The 20296-nt window shown below is 38.3% G+C and overlaps 1 long non-coding RNA gene across 1 annotated transcript; it reads right to left on the bottom strand.

Moving 5' to 3' along the window:
* Window positions 1-17634: 17634 nt before the first annotated feature.
* LOC137850177 (uncharacterized) lies at window positions 17635-18777 on the bottom strand. The gene is made up of 2 exons (XR_011092330.1): window positions 18578-18777; window positions 17635-17888 (listed from the first exon to the last, which is right to left on the bottom strand). It is a non-coding gene; the product is annotated as an uncharacterized lncRNA (long non-coding RNA).
* Between the last annotated feature and the right edge of the window lie 1519 nt (window positions 18778-20296).

Genomic DNA, 20296 nt, shown 5'->3' with positions numbered 1-20296 from the left:
CCCCATCCCATCTTGGGAGAAACCACCCTCCCTTGCTGGTGAGACTTGAAATATTTGCAGTAGATAGTGTACAAATTCTGAATTAACAACAGCGAATTCTTTAAAATTATCCAGTCTATTTGTAACAACCGAGGGGCACTTAGTATAATAAGTCTTAGCATAAATGCCGAGGGGCATTTAATATAACAGTCTGAAGTACAAAAATGCAGATGTCTAGCTGTGCGGAGCAGGTTTTGTTCCAAGAATGGGTGGGAAGAATGATCAGGAGCTTCCCAAGGTCAATTCTGGAAAAGCTCTGACACTTTCTATCCTGATTCTGAAGCGTGCATGACTACTGAAAGGAGCTGCACTGTAAGCTAGTCTGAAGAAAAAATAATTTGATGCTTTGTCACTTAATCATGTGAAAGGATATTTTTATTGTGATAAATTTAATCCTATCCTTTATTTTCATCACGGTATTGTGGGTCATTTATATTCACCACAGCTGAATTAAAGGTTTGGGAAATAAACTCTACCCAGAAGTTTTACCCCATTTTCCTTTTCCAGTTTAAACATTTTTAATAGAAATAACTAAATAAAAATACTCTAATATAAAATAATCTACTGAAATACTGAATAGGGTTCAGCTTTTAGAATACCTATCAATACCTAAATCTTAGGTATTCACAGAATTTTCTTCTTTAATAGCTGGAAGTTCACACACACATACACACACGCATATGCACATAATCTCAGCAATATATTAGCTTCTAAGTTTAACTATACCACAAACTCACAGAATGACTGAAGCAGAAAGGAGCCTCTGAAGATTTCCCAGTCCAGCCCCCTGGTCAGGACAGAATCTGCTAACGGATGTTGCTCAGAGATGTGTCAACTTATGTTTTGAATATGTCCAAAGATGGAAATTCCAAATGTTTTTCACTTTTATCTTTCAAACAGTCTTGAGAATCGGAAGTTTCTGCCATTATGAGAAAGGCATGTCAGGTCTGACATAAAGTTTACCTGCTTACTCAGTTGGGGGAGATGGCAGGAAGAGTAGGGACTTAAAGAAATATATTCTATGCATGAAAACTGCTGTAAAGATTCAAAATTATCTTCTGTTAAGATAGCATAATCATAAATTTGTTGGCAATAATGTTTAATTTGTGCTTAACTAAGTTGATTAAGGAACATTATTCTTATATTAAAAATAAGGAGGATTTTAATTCTTATTTTTCAGTCTTGATTTATTAGGAACTTAGCTGTCAAATCACTTGACAGGGAGCCAAGAACTTGCAGAGAGAGAATTATCTGGGGTCACATTTGAAAGGGGAAAATGATGTAATTAGAGCATAGCTTCAAATAAGTATAGCATATGAAATAAAAGGTCAATCCAATGTGTTCCCTCACTGAAACAACTCTTGGTACCACAAGAAAGAAACTCAGTTTCAGTGTACTTACCTATCTACTGATGACAAAAACCTGGCAGAGACAAATTAGCCGACTTCACAAGAAAATATGTAGTGAGATGCCTTTAGATATTTCTGTGCAATTACTTTCTTCTCTCATTTCTCCTTTTGTACTTCCTCAGCACAAATGAAATTCTATCAAAAGCTGAAGAAAATGAAGTAACTAATGATGGACTAAGAAGTGATCAACTCCTTAGAAGAATCAAACTCCATATGGAACCATTACTTTCTCTGCCAGCTATAATGGACCATCTAAAAACTGAAATTCTCCTCTTCATCAGAGGAACATCCTACATCCTAAAGGCATACTTGAAAAACTTCGTCATGTCTTTCATATCTCCTAAGCCCGTGGTAAAAAAAAAAATAAAATAAAATGTGTTTTGGCAAGAATGTACAGTGCCCTAGCAAGACCAAGACTGAATCACTCTAGAAACTAATTCTGAGTGAGAATGAGCACTATAGCAAAGAGTTTTCTTAGTCATAAAGGACTTTCTTCATAAGCATTCCTAAGTTATAACTATTTCTTTATGATATTTTTAATTGACTAACACTTCATTACGTGAACAGAAAACTATATGAAGATATAAGGGTTCATAGAATAATTATTATATTTGAATTACATTATTATACATTAGAGGACACCAGAGCACACTTTATATACAAGAAGATACTCATCTTGGTAACACTGAAGACAGAAGAAGGTCTAATAAAATGTTGAAGTATCTACTTGCACATTTTAATTCTACAGCAACATGCTGTTTCGGATTGGTGAAAGGACTGATATAACAGATTTTTCAGACATTTTGCTCTTGTGAATGGTATTTGCTGCTGGTGATCACCTGAAACAAGAGACCGAGTTTTCATCTCATTTTCAGAATTTTCCAGAACTTTTCAGAAGCAGTTTACTCATCTGAAAAATTAAGGTATGTGGTTTCTTTTCCTGGTGTTAACCCAGGTTGGTTTAAAACTAGGCATGTTCCTAGTGCATGCATCATAAAGTGCAAAAATATATTCAGATGTGATAAAACTACATGAAAAATACCAGCTGGAAAATCAACGTCTAGTAAAATCATAAAGGTAATTTTTAAAGAAGATGATGGTGTGACAGATTGGATAGCTGTTTTTGTTTGTTTGTTCGTTTTGCTATAATACCTTTTGAGGAGCAATATATTATTTTAATAATTATTGATTGATGAGCTCATTTGAAAGTATTAAAATTTGGCAGTTTTAAGCTTCCTGTAAATAACTTTGTTTTAATATGTGGAAGTAAAACTATACCTTATTTAAGGGAGAGTTCACATTAATGAGCTACAATTCAGTAGTAATGTATAGGTTACTCCATATGTGTGAAAGCGTTCTATAGAATTGACTTAATTTTCATGAGTAATATCAACTCCATCAATGGTGCAGTAGACTTCCAAAAATAAATTTTAGATTATTTAGATTATCCTGCTTTCATTTCAAACCTATGATACTGGTAACAAACAAGGACATACTTTTAGCTTTCATACTCTTAGCCAAAGCTATGCAGAATCAAATAGGACAAGCTTTCACTCTAACAGGAGCAGTTGGATACTAATGACAAACGGCTTCCTACACTGCTTTTTTCTTCTCTGCTTGCAGTAGTGGTTTAACCTAGCCGGCAGCTAAACACCACACAGCCGTTCGCTCACCCTCCCCCTTCCCTCTCTGGGATGGGGGAGAGAAACAGGAAAGTAAAGCCCGAGAGTTGAGATAAAGACAGTTTTTTAAGACAGGAAAATAATAATAAAAATAATAATAATAATAACAGAAATAATAATAACAACAATGATGATAATAGTACTACTGTGTACAAACAAGTGATGCACAGTGCAATTGCTCAACACCCACTGACCGATGCCCAGCCTCACCCCGAGCAGTCCGGCCCCCTCCCCCCGGCTAGCCACCCCTATGTATTGTTTAGCATGACGTCAGATGGTATGGAATACCCCTTTGGCTAGTTTGGGTCACCTGTCCTGAGTCTGTCCCCTCCCAGCTCTTGCTGCACCCCCAGCCTGCCCATTGTCAGGACAGAGCAAGAAGCTGAGATGTCCTTGGCTTAGTATAAGCACTGCTCTGCAACAATTAAAACATTGGGGTGTTATCAGCACTCTTCTCATCCTAAGCCAAAACATTCTACCAGCTACTAGGAAGAAAATTAACTCTGTCCTAACAGAAACCAGGACACTTGTGTTTACAATAAGAACATTGGAAAAAAGAAATTATTTGTCTGTTCCTATGGTTCAGATTTGGTATCTGTTATTTTAACCTAAATGAGCCTACATTCATTTAAGCCAGCCACTTTGCTACACAGAGGAGACAAATGCTATTTTAACAAATCTAAGAACTAAGTCTTTTAAAGATGGCAAATAAGTTCTTGGTTCTTATATATACAATGTGCATTTATATGCACATCCTTGCACATGCACAGAAAGTAGAAATCAATAATCTATTTTGCTATTCTTGTAAAAGAATGTTTTACAACTCTAAGAGAAAATACCTTGAAATAGTTTGATATGAATAGAGTGCATGCAAACTACTACAGAAACCAATCTTAAATGTCATTGCTACCTCAAAACATATTTTACAAAATGAACAGGAAAGGATGTAACGTATTCTATAGACCCTGATAGTTGGAGAGCAGAAATGATAGAGGCCTTTATATGAAATTCCACAGAATAGAGAAACAGAGATGAAACAAAGAAGAGTGAAATATATATATTATACTGGTACTGTTTACATATTTTACATACTTCTCTTCAAGTGATCAAACCTACACAGTACAGTTTTTAAATAGGAAGTGCATAGACTTTTTTACAGACCTGGATTTTACAGTACAGGCAATATAGTAAAAAGTTTTTAATTATTCAGAGTTTTGATAGCTTTTAAGACACAAGTGGAGGCAGAACTTTAGCAAGCTACCCAGTTACCAAGAGGAAGGTTTGTGAATGTTTAGTCTGTGCAAACAGAGAAGTTGAGAACTTTACTATTATCTATGATGATTCTTTATTGTTTTCTCAACAATCGCTCATAAACCTATTTTAGCTCACATAATGACATATTGTGCCTAAACTGACTGAGCCAGTTGAGGTCTATAGAAATGTTTATTGCTAAGCAGGAGAATAGAGAAATAAATCTTAGGAGAATTTAGGATAATTTGGGAGAAATTAGGAGAACAGAGTAAGAGATCTTAGAAAAATGCTTTGGGGGATTGTCCACGATCTGAATGTATTTCTACCTCATTGTATTCTTTTTGTAGGATAGTACTAATCATAGAATAACATAATCATTCAGGTTGGAAAAGATCTCTAAGATCATCTAGTCCAATGTTTAACCTAGTCCACAAGTCCACCACTAAACCATGCTACTAAGCTGTATGTTTCTTGAAGACCTCCAGGGCTGGTGACTCAACCACTTCCCTGATTGAAGAAGAGAAGGCATGCAGATATTTATTTTAATTATACAAGAGAAAACAAAAAAGCTTTTATATGAATTACCTGTAGAAAATTTATTGGATTTGTCATGCGTCGAGACATCTACCATTTGACAGTTTAACTAAAATGACTAGTATTTTTCTATAGGCAGAGAATGAGAAGCCAAGCACATCATTTCAACTTTTTTTTTTTTTTTAATATATATATACACACTTTTTTTTTTTTCATTTCAGTTAAATTAATGTCTTGTTTATTTTTAAATATTTCATTTAGTATTATTAAATGGAAAATTGTAAATATGAATCTGGTATTAGTTTTATGCTTTTTCATTGATGATAATGTCCACAAAACAGTGGTCGAGCAGAATACAATATTCTCTTGAAATATTTTTGATAAATTTACTGTTAAATAAGAAATCTTATGAGTTCAACCTTCTTTGAATGTCATAATGGCATAGATCCAAGACAAAGAACAAATATTTTTTATGGGAAATTCTTCTAAAATAAATCTGCAAATAACACATAGAGGTGTCACAATAATGACATCTTGTTTACTGTGTTACGAAAACACACACACACACACACACACAAATCTGATTACTACTCCATGTTGAAATAATTTCTTTCTTGGTGAAGTTCAAAAATACCTTAAGTGTGGACATAACTTGAATATAAATACTTTTATTAAGTAAATGGGACTACTCTTGTATTGTGGAAACTTGAGCACCAGTATTAATGCATCATACTCTAACAGATGTGAGTGCGATCTGGCTGTGACATCTGTCTGTCACCCCATTGATCGCCAGGGTTGATTTGACTGATCTGGCTGGCTAGGTGGGTGTCCCCTTCCTCCCTCACCACTCCATGTGCATCCTTCCTGAAGCTGCATGCTCAGTCAAAGAGAAGAAACTTCCCCAATACAGGCACACCATTCATCGGTCAAGGGTATATGGTAGGCTGCACTCCCCTGCTAGAACCTCCAAACAAGCTCGAGATCAAGATCAACCTCTAGAAAAATATTCACCATTTAAATAAGAAATACTCAATGGACACACTACCAGGCTAGAGAAAAGGTGAATTCCAACCACCATAACTAAAATGTAAGTGAAAGGATGTTGTTAGAAGCTACATGTTCTCCAAAAAATTTATTCTGTCAGAATATAGACATGAGAAAGAGTCATAAATTTCAGAAGACAAAAAAACAAAAGCAATAAGGCAGACCAAAATACAGTTTGAGGGATCTAATAATATATAATAATAATAAATCTAATAATCTAATAATAAATATTTTCTCAGACACCCTTGGAACAGAAAACATGCCAGAAATTCTGTATTGAATCATAAAAGCAATATTAAGACAAATTAAATTACTTCTTTGCATCACTTCAGGAGGTTCTCACAGCAGACTTCTCCCTTGTGGAAGAAGCAGAAAATCTGTCTGAAACTAAAACATATATAGAAGACTTGAAGCAAAACTAGCAGTAAACAGTTGCCCAGACCAAATAGCATACATTCAAGAGTTCTGAAAGACCTGAGAGGTGTTGTAACTTAATCAATGGTGTACACAACTTCTCTTTTAACCGTAGTACCTGTAACTTAATGGTGGAAATATGATAGAATTAAATAAATAAATAAATAAATAAATAAAGTTCCTGAATTTCTCCTGGAACTGAGACTAGTCTAGTTGTTCTGTGTGAATTAGTAGAAACTCTAAAAAGAGAAAAGAAGGGGTGTTATCCAACATAATTTATATTGAAGGCTCGGCACGACTTTTACAAATGGATGTCCTGTCCTACAAGCCTACTGAAATTTATAAGGCCTGAGCAGCTGAACAGGGAGTGATCTGTTTTCTGCAGTCCCCTTAAATTTCTGAAAGATTTTCAACATAGGATCTCCCAAGACTTTAAAAAACATGAAGAAGTTATGGTTAAGACACTAAATAATCTGTTTTCACAAAGTAGGGAAAAGTGGAACTCTACAGGCATCTGTGCTGGGACTTATGCTGTATTTATAAACTACCCTGGAAAAGAATACATACCAGGGTGGAGCATGCTACTAATTATATTAATCTCTTCAAGGTTTTAAGAGCAAGGGGCAATTCTAGAGAACATAAGAAGGGTCTTATGACATTCCTTGACTAATTAAAATGGCAGAAGAAATTCAGCATAAAGCAATGAATATGAGGGTGGTCAAGTGACAAACAGAAACTCTTTTCACACATAACAAATGTGCTCCAGAAATACTTCATCTGATTTTGTCATTCAAATAAGACTTCCAGGGGTTTAGGATGAATGATTCCTAAAATCTGCTGCCTTTTCCCAACTGCTGCTGAGAATGAAGTTGATGTTTTCCTGAAACTGATAGGTAGGGAACAGAGAAATATGCAGAGAACAATATTGCTATGACACTGCATAGCTCCATGATTTACCTGCGTTTGAGCACTGTGAACTTTTCTGTTACCTTTGTCTCAAGAAATCTGTGTCTGATCTCAAAAAGGTTCAATGACAGTAACAAAAGTGATAAAACACATGGAACAACCTACATGTATGTATGGGCACAAGTAGTCCAGCTAGGAATTTTCAGCTTGGAAAAGATGTTTTAAATCATTTCTATAAAACTATAAGTGGCATGGAAACTGTTTTCCCTTGTTGACTGACTGTCATGGTTCCGCTCGAGTGGGCAGCCGAGCTCCACCACAGCCACTCTCTCACTCCCCCTTCTCAAAGAGGAACAGGGAAAAAATACAATGAAAAGGGCTCAAAGGTTGAGATAAGGACAAGAAGATCATGCAGTAATTATTGTGACGGGCAAAACAGACTCATCATAGGGAGATAGTAAAATTTATTGCTTATTACTAACAAGCTAGAGAAGTGAGAAACAAAGGAAAGAAATCAAAAGCACTTTCCTCCCCATCCACCCTCTTCCACCTCCTCCCCACAAGCGGTGCAAGGGAATGGGGGAATGGGGGTTATTGTCAGTCTACAGCTCTTCTTCTCTGCCACTTCTTGTCGGTCACTCTCGTCCCCTGTGCTGTGGGGTCCCTCCCACAGGATACAGTCCTTGCCGAACTGATCCGGTGTGGGCTTCCCACAGGCAGCAGCTCTTCCAGAACTGCTCCAGATATGGGTCCATACCACGGGGTCCATCCCTCAGGAGAAAACTGCTCCAACCTGGCTCCCCCACGGGCAGCAGCTCCTGCCAGGTCACCTGCTCCTGTGTGGTCTCCTCTCCATGGGCTACAGGTCCGGCCCGGAATCTGCTCCGGCAGGGGTCTTCCACAGGTGGCAGCCTCCGTCGGTGCAGGGCCACCTGCTCCACCGTGGTCTCCTCCACGGGCTGCAGCGTGGAACCCTGCTCCACCGTGGTACTCCATGGGCTGCAGGGGGACATCCTGCTTCACCATGGTCCTCACCACAGGCCGCAGGGGACTTCTGCTCCAGCGCCTGGAGCACCTCTCCCCCTCCTTCTTCACTGACCTTGGCACCTGCAAGGCTGTTCCTCACTCCTCTCACTCTCCCAGCTGCTGTGTGGCGCAGCGTTTTTTTTTCCCTGTCTTAAATATGCTCTCACAGAGGGATAAAACAACATCGCTTATTGGCTCAGCTCTGTTCAGCAGTGGGGCCCTTACCAAACATGGGGCAGCTTCTAGATCCTTCTCACAGAAATCACCCCTATGGCCCCCTGCTACCAAAACCTTGCCACTTAAACCCACTACATTGACTCCATTGTAGAAGACCACCAAATTGTTCAGGCACGATTTGCCATTGCTGAAACGATGCTAGCTGTCTTAGTATCTTTAAGGCATGTGCCTTAAAATTGCTTCCAGGATGATCTGTTTCCTGATCTTCCCAGGTACAGACATGAGGCTCAGGATGAAAGACGTGAGCTACCTGATTCATCCCTTGCTAGTGAAACTGCTCCCTAAGATACACACCTAGTGTAGGTATAGTGTAGTGTAGGTTCCTGTTCAAAAGCATAAAGCAGTGTACCACCCATTTAGTTCCTATGAAAAATTATTCTATGATTTCAGAGATCTCAAACCTAATTTTTCTGTTTTCTAATTTGGCATCATTACTCCAATTATCCCATCTTAAAATGTTCCGTGATGCAATATGAAGAATTAATGCTTAAGAATGAGGTAAGCTTTGCATATGGAGACTTATTTTTAGATTCTCTTTAAACTCTGAGGGTCTTGCTTCAAGTCTCATCTGAGGCAATAAATATAAGAAAAAAATTTAATAGCAAGCAACATAGTCTTACACATTACTATTATCTAACAGCTACTATAAGAGGTCCTGTTTTGTACCTGATCCTTTTATGCAATTGGATAACAATATTTATAAACTTTTTTTGTAGCTCAAATTTTGCTTGAAAACAAGCTCCAGGCTGAAATAACAGATGTACAAACAGAATTACCCTCAGGATGTTTAATAAAACCATCCATGCAGCATGAACAAAAGAAATCACAGTAAAAAATGACAGCACACTCCCTTAGCAAATAGAACAGTAAAGTCTTGTTTTCCTTATTGTTTTGTTTTATTTTCACAACTTTAGAATTCTGAAAAGCCAAATTCTGTTGTTTAGTTCTTTTTTTGTTTTTCCTGATTAACAAACTAGTAAAAAAAAATAAAAATCCATAGTGATGTAACATTACAAGAAAGACTAAAAAAAATGCAATTGGTTATCTTCCCTATTAAGATGTAATGCATATCTTTAAAGCAGTACTATGTTGTTTGAAGGCATACTAATTAATTGATAATACTAAGTGATGTATGCCACAAACAAGAGACAGAAATGAACTGAACCCTTGATCTAAATGTCATCATCATGAATATTAGGTCATCACAGATCATTCTTTACGTTACCTAAAAAAATGGGTATGGATATCTTTACAGGTGTTTTTTACTCAGTTGGGCAGCTGAGTTTCCCCACAACTACTCTCTCACTCTCCCTCCTCAAAGGGAAAGGGGGAGTAAATACAATGAAAAGGGTTCAATGGTTGAGATAAGGACAGGGAGATTACTCAACAATTGTCATCACAGGCAAAGCAGACTCAGTATAGGGAGATTAATGTAATTTACTGCCTACTACCAACAAGCTACAGCAGTGAAATTAAAAAACAACAAAAAAAAAATAAAACAAATAAAAACACGTTCCCCCCATCCACCCTGTCTTATTTCCTCCCCCTGAGCAGTTCAGGGGAATGGGAAATGGGGGCTGTGGTCGGTCCCTAATGCTTTGTCACTTCTGTTCCTTCACGGTCAGGCACTCTCTGCCCCTGCTCCCTGTGGGGTCCCTCCCACAGGATGCCATCCTTCCCGAACCTATCCTGCGGGAGCTGCCCACAGTCAGCAGCTCTTCAAGAACTGCTCCCACATGGCTCTGTACCACGGGGTCCATCCATCTCCCAGGAGCAAACTGCTCCAGCACGGGTCCCCCACGGGTGGGCGACAGCTCCCCCCAGACCCCCTGCTCCTGCATGGGCTCCTCTCCACGGGCTGCAGCTCTGGCCTGGGGCCTGCTCCTGTGGGGGCTCTCCATGAGCCGCAGCCTCCTCCAGGCCACATCCACCTGCTTCATGGGGCCTCCTCCACAGGCTGCAGCTTGGAGATCTGCTTCATGTGAGACCCACAGGCTGCAAGGGGACAGCCTGCTCTACCAGGGGCCTCTCCACGGGCCGCAGGGGACCTTAATATGCAGTGCCTGGAACACCTCCTGCCCTCCTGCTGCACTGACCTTCAGGTCTGTAGGGCTGCTTCTCACTCCTTGCTCTTCCAGCTGCTGTTGCGCAGCAGTTTTATTTCACTTTCTTAAATATTCTCTCACAGAGGTGCAACCAATATTGCTCATTGTCTTGGCTCTGGGCAGCCGCAAGTCCCTTTGGAGCCAGCTGAAACTAGCCCTTACCTAACAGGGGGCAGCTACTTGGCTCTTCTCACATGAGCTGCCCCTGCAGCCTACACTACCAAAACCTTCCCATGTAAACTCAATATGGCAGGCAAACTCATGTAGCACATAATGGCAGTCTATTTCCCACAGAGAAAGACTGCATAACCAAAGGAGTTGGAGCATGTTTTTTATTTGTATTTTTTATTATTATTATTTTTTCCTTATTTGTTTGTATGTTTTTTTTTTTTGTTTTTTTTTTTTTTTTTTTTTTTTTTTGTCCTATTACCAATCATATTTGTGAAAATTTTAAATTTGGGTTTCACACTTTCTATTACAAAGCAGATGGTCAGCCATCTTTGTATCTTGTCATTCCTAAGGTGTTCCTTACTGAGCCCCAAGGAGCACGTCAGGCATCTGAATGACTGTGCAAAACTTGTGTTTATTCATCTTCTAGTTTCTCAAGCTCCATTTTGCTCAGTTCTTCTAGCCACATCCTAAACACAGTAGTGTATATGAACAGTAAAAATAATTAATACAATGATGCATGTTGCTGCCCTACAATATTGTGCTTGTTTCCTATCACAAGAATACTCAAATTATCAGATATACTGGCCTAATGACAACTGTGACGCTGATTAAATCCAAGCAGACTGTTTGAAAGATACGTTTTGGCTCTAAGTCTGAACAGACTTCTTACTATATAGACACGACATCTTCACTTAGTGTTTATCAATATAAAACTATTCTGAAAAGGAGGTGTTTACTTTTTATGTTTCAGGCTTCAAGGCTTTGTCTTTTTTTGAATTATTCTGCTTTTCCTTCTTTCCTTCTTTCCTTTCTTATTTCCTTCCTTCTTTCTTTCTTTCTAAATGTATACATAGAGAGACATGCAATTTCCTCACACTTGGGAAATTCCACACTTACTGAAAGGACTTAGTTGAAACATCTTTTAAGAAAATATCTTTGTCCAGGAAGAAATCTGGATTTTTTCAGTCTAGAAGGAAAGCTATCATGAAGTTATCACTGTCAGAAAACAGGGTGTGATTATTAAATATATTTTGCAAGCCTAATGATGGCATTTCCTTCTAAATGACAGCTATAATAATGATTTGCTGCAAGATAGCATAACAGTTTTCAGTAATCCTTCCATCCTCAGTATTTGGACACTGCTAGGAAAGATAGTGTAATTAAGGGGAAGAGAAAGAGAATGTGCCATCATTTTATGGCTTCACCTATTACAACTCAATTTATCCAACAGATTTTAAAACCAATAGTCAGATGAAAAACCTTTTACAACTCACAGAGTGAACAGATGGCACAGCAGTATTGAAAATGACAGTATATATACACCGAATGAACTAGTGCTCTGCTCTAGTTAAGAAGCTGTCAACATTTGTATTACAAACCTCAGTTTTCAAAAGTTTGTAAGTTGGCTGTGATAGATAACATCTGGCTTACAAACTGCATGTCTTAGGTACTGTGAGGAAAAAGAAAAACAACAAAAAAAACCACACAACACCATGTTTATTATTTCACCCATTTTGTACCTTTACACACACCTAACCATATTATAAACACTAGCTGTAACTTCAGATGCTGGGGAAGTGTCTTTACTAATCAGTGGGATTTGAGCGAGCTGATTAGCCAGTGAGCAGCTGTGCTGGCTGTTCAAAGAAGCATGTGGCTGTCCCCAGTATCCTCCTCTACAGAGGAGGCTTCAGGCACAGCTGATGGGACCTGCCTGAGCACCCAGATGCTCTATGCCTAGGATGTTACTGTGCTGTGAAGCATTTCCAAACCTTCTCTGAGACAGCCACATGGAACGAAAGTGATCAAGATGACTAAAATTAAAAAAAAAATAAAAATAGCAGTTTTATTTCTAAAGTAGTGTAATACTTGTGTTAAAAAATGCAGTTTGACTTAGCATGATTGAAAGATGTGCTGAAGCAGCCAACTTTTTACACTTGAAGTCTACAACAATGGTTTTCAGCCAGGCTGGTGTATCTGTACGTTGTATAAAACTCCTGCTTATGTAAGGTCTCCCTTTTAGACATGAAGAAAATAAGATTGCAACATTTTGCCTAAGACTGAATGGCAGGTCAGGAAAGATTTCAGGATTTGGCTCATCAAGTGAATAATTTTAAATTATACGCTACTAAGTTTACTGCTTATGGAATTGATACCAACATATAATGCAAATTAGCTTTTGGTTTGAATCTATAACATGCTCTTTAGTTGACAATGATAATAGATTTAACATAAAGAAAAATGTAGGTCTTACTTAATAGATAGGTATCCTATGTTTGATTTTTGGTGTAAAAGTGAAAAAGTGGTAAATATTGCAGTAGCAGATTCACAGAAGCTATTATATGAAATGTGGTTTTGAATTGGGAAAGAATATATAAAAGAAGCAAAGGGTTAAAGATGTGTACCAGAAAGATGTGTGTTGGGTTATGTAATTTCCAACTTCGCGAACTGTGACCTTATTCTTTCAGGAGGAAATATTGGGAAACAAACAAACTAACCAACCAGTCAAATTGGAAATTTTTTTTAATGCCATTTAGAGAAAAAGAAATACGGTGCAATCAATCATCTGAGTTGCACCCAATGAGACATCCATATGACAGATTCTCTCAATGGAAAGTGAGTTATCCCCCAAAATCCTAAATTAGGATTTTCACAGTATCCTCATTGAATTCCACAGCTACTATATGCCTTATTCCCTCAGGCACATTTTAAAGAAATTCCTGTCTTGGATGGAATCTGTAATACATGTAGTTTTCAGCTTCAGAATGTCAAAAACGAGAGTTACCTAAGGAAAACAAAAACAACAACAACAACAAAAAGATAAAAAGCAAGAGATGAAAGGAAAGAGAGATTAATATAAAAAGTAGTGAATATGAATAGCTTTGATAAACAGTGAGAAAGTAGATAGTGGGAGGGGATATACTTTCTGGTATAGCCAATTCTGTCCCACTGATGTTCCTGCCATCTAAGTGGGAATAGAATAAATACATACTGAATCATATGAAATGACTGTAAGTAAATAACTAGAGTTGGAAAGAGAAAACCTAAGAATAACAAATTTAAATATGGAAAGATGACAATGCAAAATGAGAGAGGAAGGACTGCAATGACTAGGATCTTCAATGAAGGTCTCATCCTCTTTGGCAGCATCTCAGCTTCTGCTCGTCACAGAAATAGATGGGACCTGTAAGCTGAGAGTCAGATCTTGAACTGGATAGAGGATTTTAGCTCTGCAATGATCTTGCTGCTCCTTCCACCCATTCCTTCTGATTTTCTGAAACAGCAACATTTGTTAGTGTACCCGCATGTACCTGCCTCTCAATTCTTGGTAGGGTTCTGTTTCCTGTGGCTAAAAATAGATCTAAAATAGATCACACGTGGCCTTCCTAACACATGCTTTGATCCTGTTTATAATACTGATGCTGTACTGGCTGTGTCAAAGCCATGCAGCTCCCCAGACATGGATATGCCTTTCAGCACCCCTGGGGTTGTGTCCACCAACTACACCATTTCCTAAGTGAACTTGGAGTCCATGATGTATTGTATCCCATTCCGTGCTGACTGCTGTATTGGGTTTAAATGGCAAGGGTTTGCTAGCAAGGAGCAACCTCTGTGAGAATAGCTCAGAAGCTTCCCATGTTAGAGAAAAGCCAGTTGCAGCTGGCTCCAGAAGGGACCTGCTGCTGGCCAGAGCCAAGCCAATGAGTGATATCAGTTGTACCTCTGGGAAACAAGATTTAAGAAAGGAAACAAACAAACAAAAAGACAGACAAACCAAAAAATAAAAAATGCTGCACAACAGCAACTTGGAGAGCAAGGAGTGAGAAGCAGCCCTGCAGACCCCAAGGTCAGTGCAGCAGGAGGGCAGGAGGTGCTCCAAACACGCAGCAGAATCTCCCCTGCAGCCTGTGGAGAGGCCCTTGGTGGAGCAGGCTGTCCCCCTGCAGCCCATGGGTCCCACATGGAGAAGATCTCTATGCTGTAGCCTGTGGAGGAGCCCACGTGGAGCAGGTGGATGTGGCCTGGAGGAGGCCCATGTAGAGCCCCTGCAGGAGCAGGCCCCAGGTCGGAGCTGCAGCCTGTGGAGAGAAGCCCATGCAGGAGCAGGGGGGTCTAGGGGGAGCTGCCACCTGTGGGGAACAGCTAAATTTTGGGAAACATTCTGTACAACAAAATTTTCAGGAAATTCTAAAATTCTACTGTTGTCCAAACACTGAGATTCACCATATTTCCTTTGAAGGAAGGAAGTTATACACATAAAGATGTTATATCTAGGCTGCTAATATATCTATTTCCTCCTTATTCCTTCATTTCCTCGCTCCATTAGCACTGACTGGCATGGAAAATGCTTCTGGATGTCATGTGTTCTGGTTGCACAGATGCTCAGCCTTTCATTCAGGTCAGGGTTGCATTTGCCCCTGCACAAAACCGCGTATTACAGATGATGTCAGAATAATGAGCCTGAAAGAAACAAGATCATTTCACTGTCTTTTTAAATGCATAGATGTTCCCGAGTCTGCAATTTCATGCATCGTTTCAGATTTCTCAAACACAGATTACCTGGTCCCTTCCCTCACTTGAGAGCATTATTGTCTTTAAGCTTCATTCTACCTCTTTTGTGGTATTTTCCATTTTCATACTCTTCTTCTTTCTTTCTTGTCCTACAAGCAATATATATATATATATATATATTTTTTAGCAATAACAATAATAATATATATATATTTTTTTCTAGAAGCAATTGAATGAGGCACATTTTCATTTCATTTTAGTCATCATCTAGTTCTCCTTTAAACTTAATCTTACTTTTGATGTTGAGTACCCTCTTTTCCTGTTCTCTTATCTTTTTGATTAGGAACACATCTGATATTTTTTTGTTTTACTGTCATCCTTGAGTTCTAAGTTAGGATAACATTAGCTTTCTGATTCTTAAACAGAGAAAATTTCCAAGTATATTTTTCCTCCACTTCTGTTAGTCTCTCTGTTAAATAATTTGAAAAAGGTATTGAGGATAAGCAATGACATCCAATCTCCATTACCAGTTCCACACTACAATCCTGTCTTTTCTCTTTTTTCCTCCTTTAGCTTCCTTTAGCAATTGCATGTTTCTTCAAACAAATGAGGCATTTTACAGGAACACCATGCTACATCACCTATCCATTTTTAGCTGAAAACATTCAATTGAAATTGTGAAAAACTCAGTTATGTTGCTCCTTGAATGAACTTGATTTTTTTTTTTTTTTTTTTTTTTTTTTGTTTCTGTTTACTCATTGTTCTCATGAAGATTGGAAGGCACGCAATGGAAGATGAAATAGAATCCTAGTGTATGCTATGAAACCTAACCATCTAAGTAAACTGACTGCAAGTCATAACATTGTCATAGGGAAAAAAAAAAAAAAAAGCTTACTGCTATTTAGACACATTACATAATCTTGATGAATGTTTACATCATTACCTACCATGCATACTCATGTATACATTCTCTGAAGAGGCCATAACATAGGCAGATCCTAACAATGCTTCATGAGAAAGGAAACTAATACATTTTAATGTTCAATTTTATAAACCATTTGAACGTGGAAAATTGATCACCATCATTAAAAATACTGATTAACTAATAGTTCTTTTAACTTTTAATTTTAATTTTTAATTTGACAAAACTTCTAATTATGAATTTTAGCAAGTGGTGCATATTCTAATACAGTATTTCTAGTTATCCTGAAACTGTTTGTTAACTCCAGTCAAATGTGTTGTAAAATTTCTGGTAGAAAATTGATTATTGTACGTAACGTTACAGTAATCATATTCTTTGACATCAGACCTAGATTTATCTTAGCTGTAGAAGATCCAAGTTTCACCTATTTGTTTGCAGAGAATGAGACATCTCACAGTTGCCATGAAAGCCCTCTTGCTTTTTTTGAAGATATTACAAAGCTTAAAATACTGTACATACTGATTCCAAATGTAAAGCAATAAAGTAATAACATCTATTTCCTTTGGTAAGCAGCCCTGCAGAGGCTATCAAACTATTGATTTTGAGTTTGTTTTTTATTAATGTAGTTTGCGATGAACGTGTTTTATGGAGTGTAGTGGGAAAGATAATGCTTGGTAAGATTGTATTGGCAATTACCAAGCATTGATCAAATTAAGCACCTCTGCACATTTTAAAAGTCAAAACCATTCAGAAGTGACAAGATTTTAAGGATCTTCTGTTAATTATCTGAAGAGAATTGTAGAATTATTGGATAATTCAGGTTTGAAGGGCCCTCAGGAGGTCATTTATAAAGCAAGATGCCTTTAGTTTTGATATCAAATTCTAGGTGGAGCTATCTGAAAATGGAGGAAATTTTATTTATAAATCCTGTTAGAATTGTGGAACAACTATCTTTCCCATTTTATTCTCAATTTACTCCTTTCATTATCTCAACTTCCAACTTTTCCTAAAAGTAAATTAGAGCATCCTTCACCAGACTTTCTTACAGAATATAAACTGTTATTCTTCTCCCAAAGATACTATTATTGCATCCTCTAATTACATCTAGTAATACAGGAACACTATTATTTATTGTGTAAAATAAAGGAAAAATTGTGATTCTGCTCAAGGTGAAACAGCAAATCCTATTTATCTTCTGAAGTTGATTTATTTCTTAAGATTTTCTGACTTTTATACACCATTATAACGTTTTCTAGTTGGTTGGAAATGATCTCCTTCTCTTTGCCTATACATGGCCTCTGTGCACAGTAAACAGAAGCATCCTGCACCTTTTCTTTCAATGAATGCAGCTCAATAGCTTGAAGTATATTATCTTGAGATAACTCTTCTTTAAATGTTCATATTTTAATCAAACTCTGTTGATAATGTTTTCTGAAGTTACAGGAGTGGTTGTATGTAAATCAGGATAGAAAACATAAACATTCATGTTCTGATAATCCTAACTATTTAACTTAGGCTGTCAGACTACGGTGCAAGTATATAAGTGACATTGCAAGTGACAAGTGACATTGGAGCTGGATCTTGAGACTTGCTGCTTCCCAGTAAAAAACTTGATGCAGGTGAAACCTGAACCAACCTGAAAGCAAGCAAAGAATGGAAGATCAACAAGCTAGACAGAAGTACTTTCTCTGTTACACAATGAAAAGAGTGCTGTTATCTCTGAAATGACACTCAAGATAAATAGCTTTGATGATAAGGCAAGACATATTTATTTCCATTTATACAATAACTGCCCAGATACTCTGGCTGAGAACCCATTTCCCCCTCTCCATCTGATGTATGAGCACGCACGGTCTCAGCAAACTGCATCATTTTTTGCCTCATGCTCCATATTGTTATGCAGAATAGCCAAGGATATTCTGCTGCTAATGAAGAGACATTTTTACTGGAAGATTTGTGGTTATAGCTTGCAGGCAAGAAAACAACATTAAGAGTAAAGAGTGTCATTTAAATCTTAAGGGTTATGTAGGACTCCTAAAGTAAAATTACTTTAAAGGGCAGACTTTGTTCATTATGAAAATGTAACTTGAAGATATTTTTTCCAAAGTAATTGAATGCTTATTTCTGTCCTCTTTCCCAAACCATTTCTGTTTTTCTGTTTACTTCATAAGGATCTACAAAAGTTTTTTTTTTTTTTTTTTTTTTTTTTGCAATAGAGTAAAAATTAAACCCTGTAGCATATAAAGCCTGGGGTCCTTTTCCTTGATCAAAACTTCAAAAAAAAAATAATTTCATTAAAGCCTTCTGATTTCCCTTTAACTTTACCAAAGATGATTTCCACACTGAGGTGCAACAGGATGCTTTTCAGTGAGCTGGGGATGAACGCTGCACTGAGGAGAGGAGGAGAAATGGGATCTTTTCTCTTGGCAGGATCTGTGGGCTGCCACTCAGCTAGCTGGGATGTGTGGCTGGTAGTCAGCTAGGCAAACATGGCCTCCATTATTTCCATAGGCTTGATGTGATCACAGGTGCTACTAATCCTTCACAGCCCTTGTTTTTTTTTTCTGCTGCCTTCTGGCAGAAGAGGTCTTCAGGTTCTGCCATCTTATGTTTAAGAAACAAGGTATGAAAAAAGCCTGTCCACATTTTGAAGCCGTCTCAGCTACTGAAGCAGGAGGGCACTTCACATACCACTTGCAGTCTAAGCAGCATGGTGGTTTTACTTTCTCATGTAACATCCAAAAGCTGCAAGACTGTAAGCAATGTCTTTTGTCAACCCTTTTAAACAGACATGTTTTTGTGAGTCCTGTGGTTGCCCAGGACACATGCACAGCACACCTGATGCCCATGCATGAGGAAGGAGGCTGTGTGTGGCCTGGTGCTGGCTGCAGACATTTCTTCCTGACCTGTGTTGGGCCAGTTAGTGTTGCTGGGGCAAGTGGCAGCTGTGGGAGCAGGAGAAATGTGAGGGACATGGGGAGATGACAGTGTGGGGCACAGGGATGGAGACCCGATACTGGCAGGAGGGAAGCTGCTCTGAGGGACTAAGGCCTGTGGGCAACAGGCTCAGTCTCCTGAGAGACTGGGGCCGTAGTGGGACCTGCGTGGGGGGACAGAGAAAGATGAATAGGAAGCATGGAGAAACAGACGTGAGTAGTACTTGAGAAGTCACCAGGCATTACATGGAGCTTTTATAAAATAATGACTGGAAGGCAAACATTTTGCCAGTGCCGGCTGTGTAATATATCCTTGAGAACATGTAAAGCATAAAGTATCCATTTGTTCGTAAAATCTCATCTCCCTCCCTACCAATGGTTTTTGCCTTCAAACAAAAAAAAAGTGCAGTGGACTTCAGGCATTGACATTCCTGCCACTTGCAGAGAAATATTTAGTGCCTTGCTTAAAGATAAAAATAAAATTATTGCAAATCCTGCCCTGGAGTTGTTTTGTGGTTTAACCGGGCAGGCAGCTAAGCACAACACAGATATTTGCTCCCCTTCCCCTCCCCTCCTCAGCAGTGTGAGAGGGGAGAGAATCAGGATTCAGAACAACACCAACAAAAAAGTTAAAACTCATGGGTTGAGATAAAGACAGTTTAATAGTACCTTAAAGGAAGGGAAAATAATAATTATTATAAAGAAATATACAATACAAGTGATGCACAATGCAGTTGCTCACTACCCACTGACTGATTCTTATCCTATCTTCCAGCAGTGGCCACATACCCTGGCCAACTCCCTCCCTCCCCATTTTATTTTTCAGACTGATTTCTTATGGTACAGACTATCCCTTTGGCCAGTTTGGGTCAGCTGTCCTTTTTGTGTTCTCTTGAGTTTCTGGTGCACCCCCAGCCTCCTCGCTGGCAGGACAGTATGAGAAGCCGAAAAGTCTTTTGAGGACAATTTGAATTTCTTACCCCACTTTTCTGTGGAAAGGAATAAAGAATTCCTTAGTAAACATAGTGGATCGTCTCCTAAGGGAGGTGCATACTTATGTTTCTAAGTAAGTGGTACTCCTTGAATTAAACCAAGTACATCACCAATG

Source organism: Anas acuta, chromosome 1 (assembly GCF_963932015.1).
Source record: "Anas acuta chromosome 1, bAnaAcu1.1, whole genome shotgun sequence".
NCBI lineage: Eukaryota > Metazoa > Chordata > Aves > Anseriformes > Anatidae > Anas > Anas acuta.
Note: the sequence above shows the minus strand (reverse complement) of the source record. Positions and strands in the feature narration are given on the sequence as shown.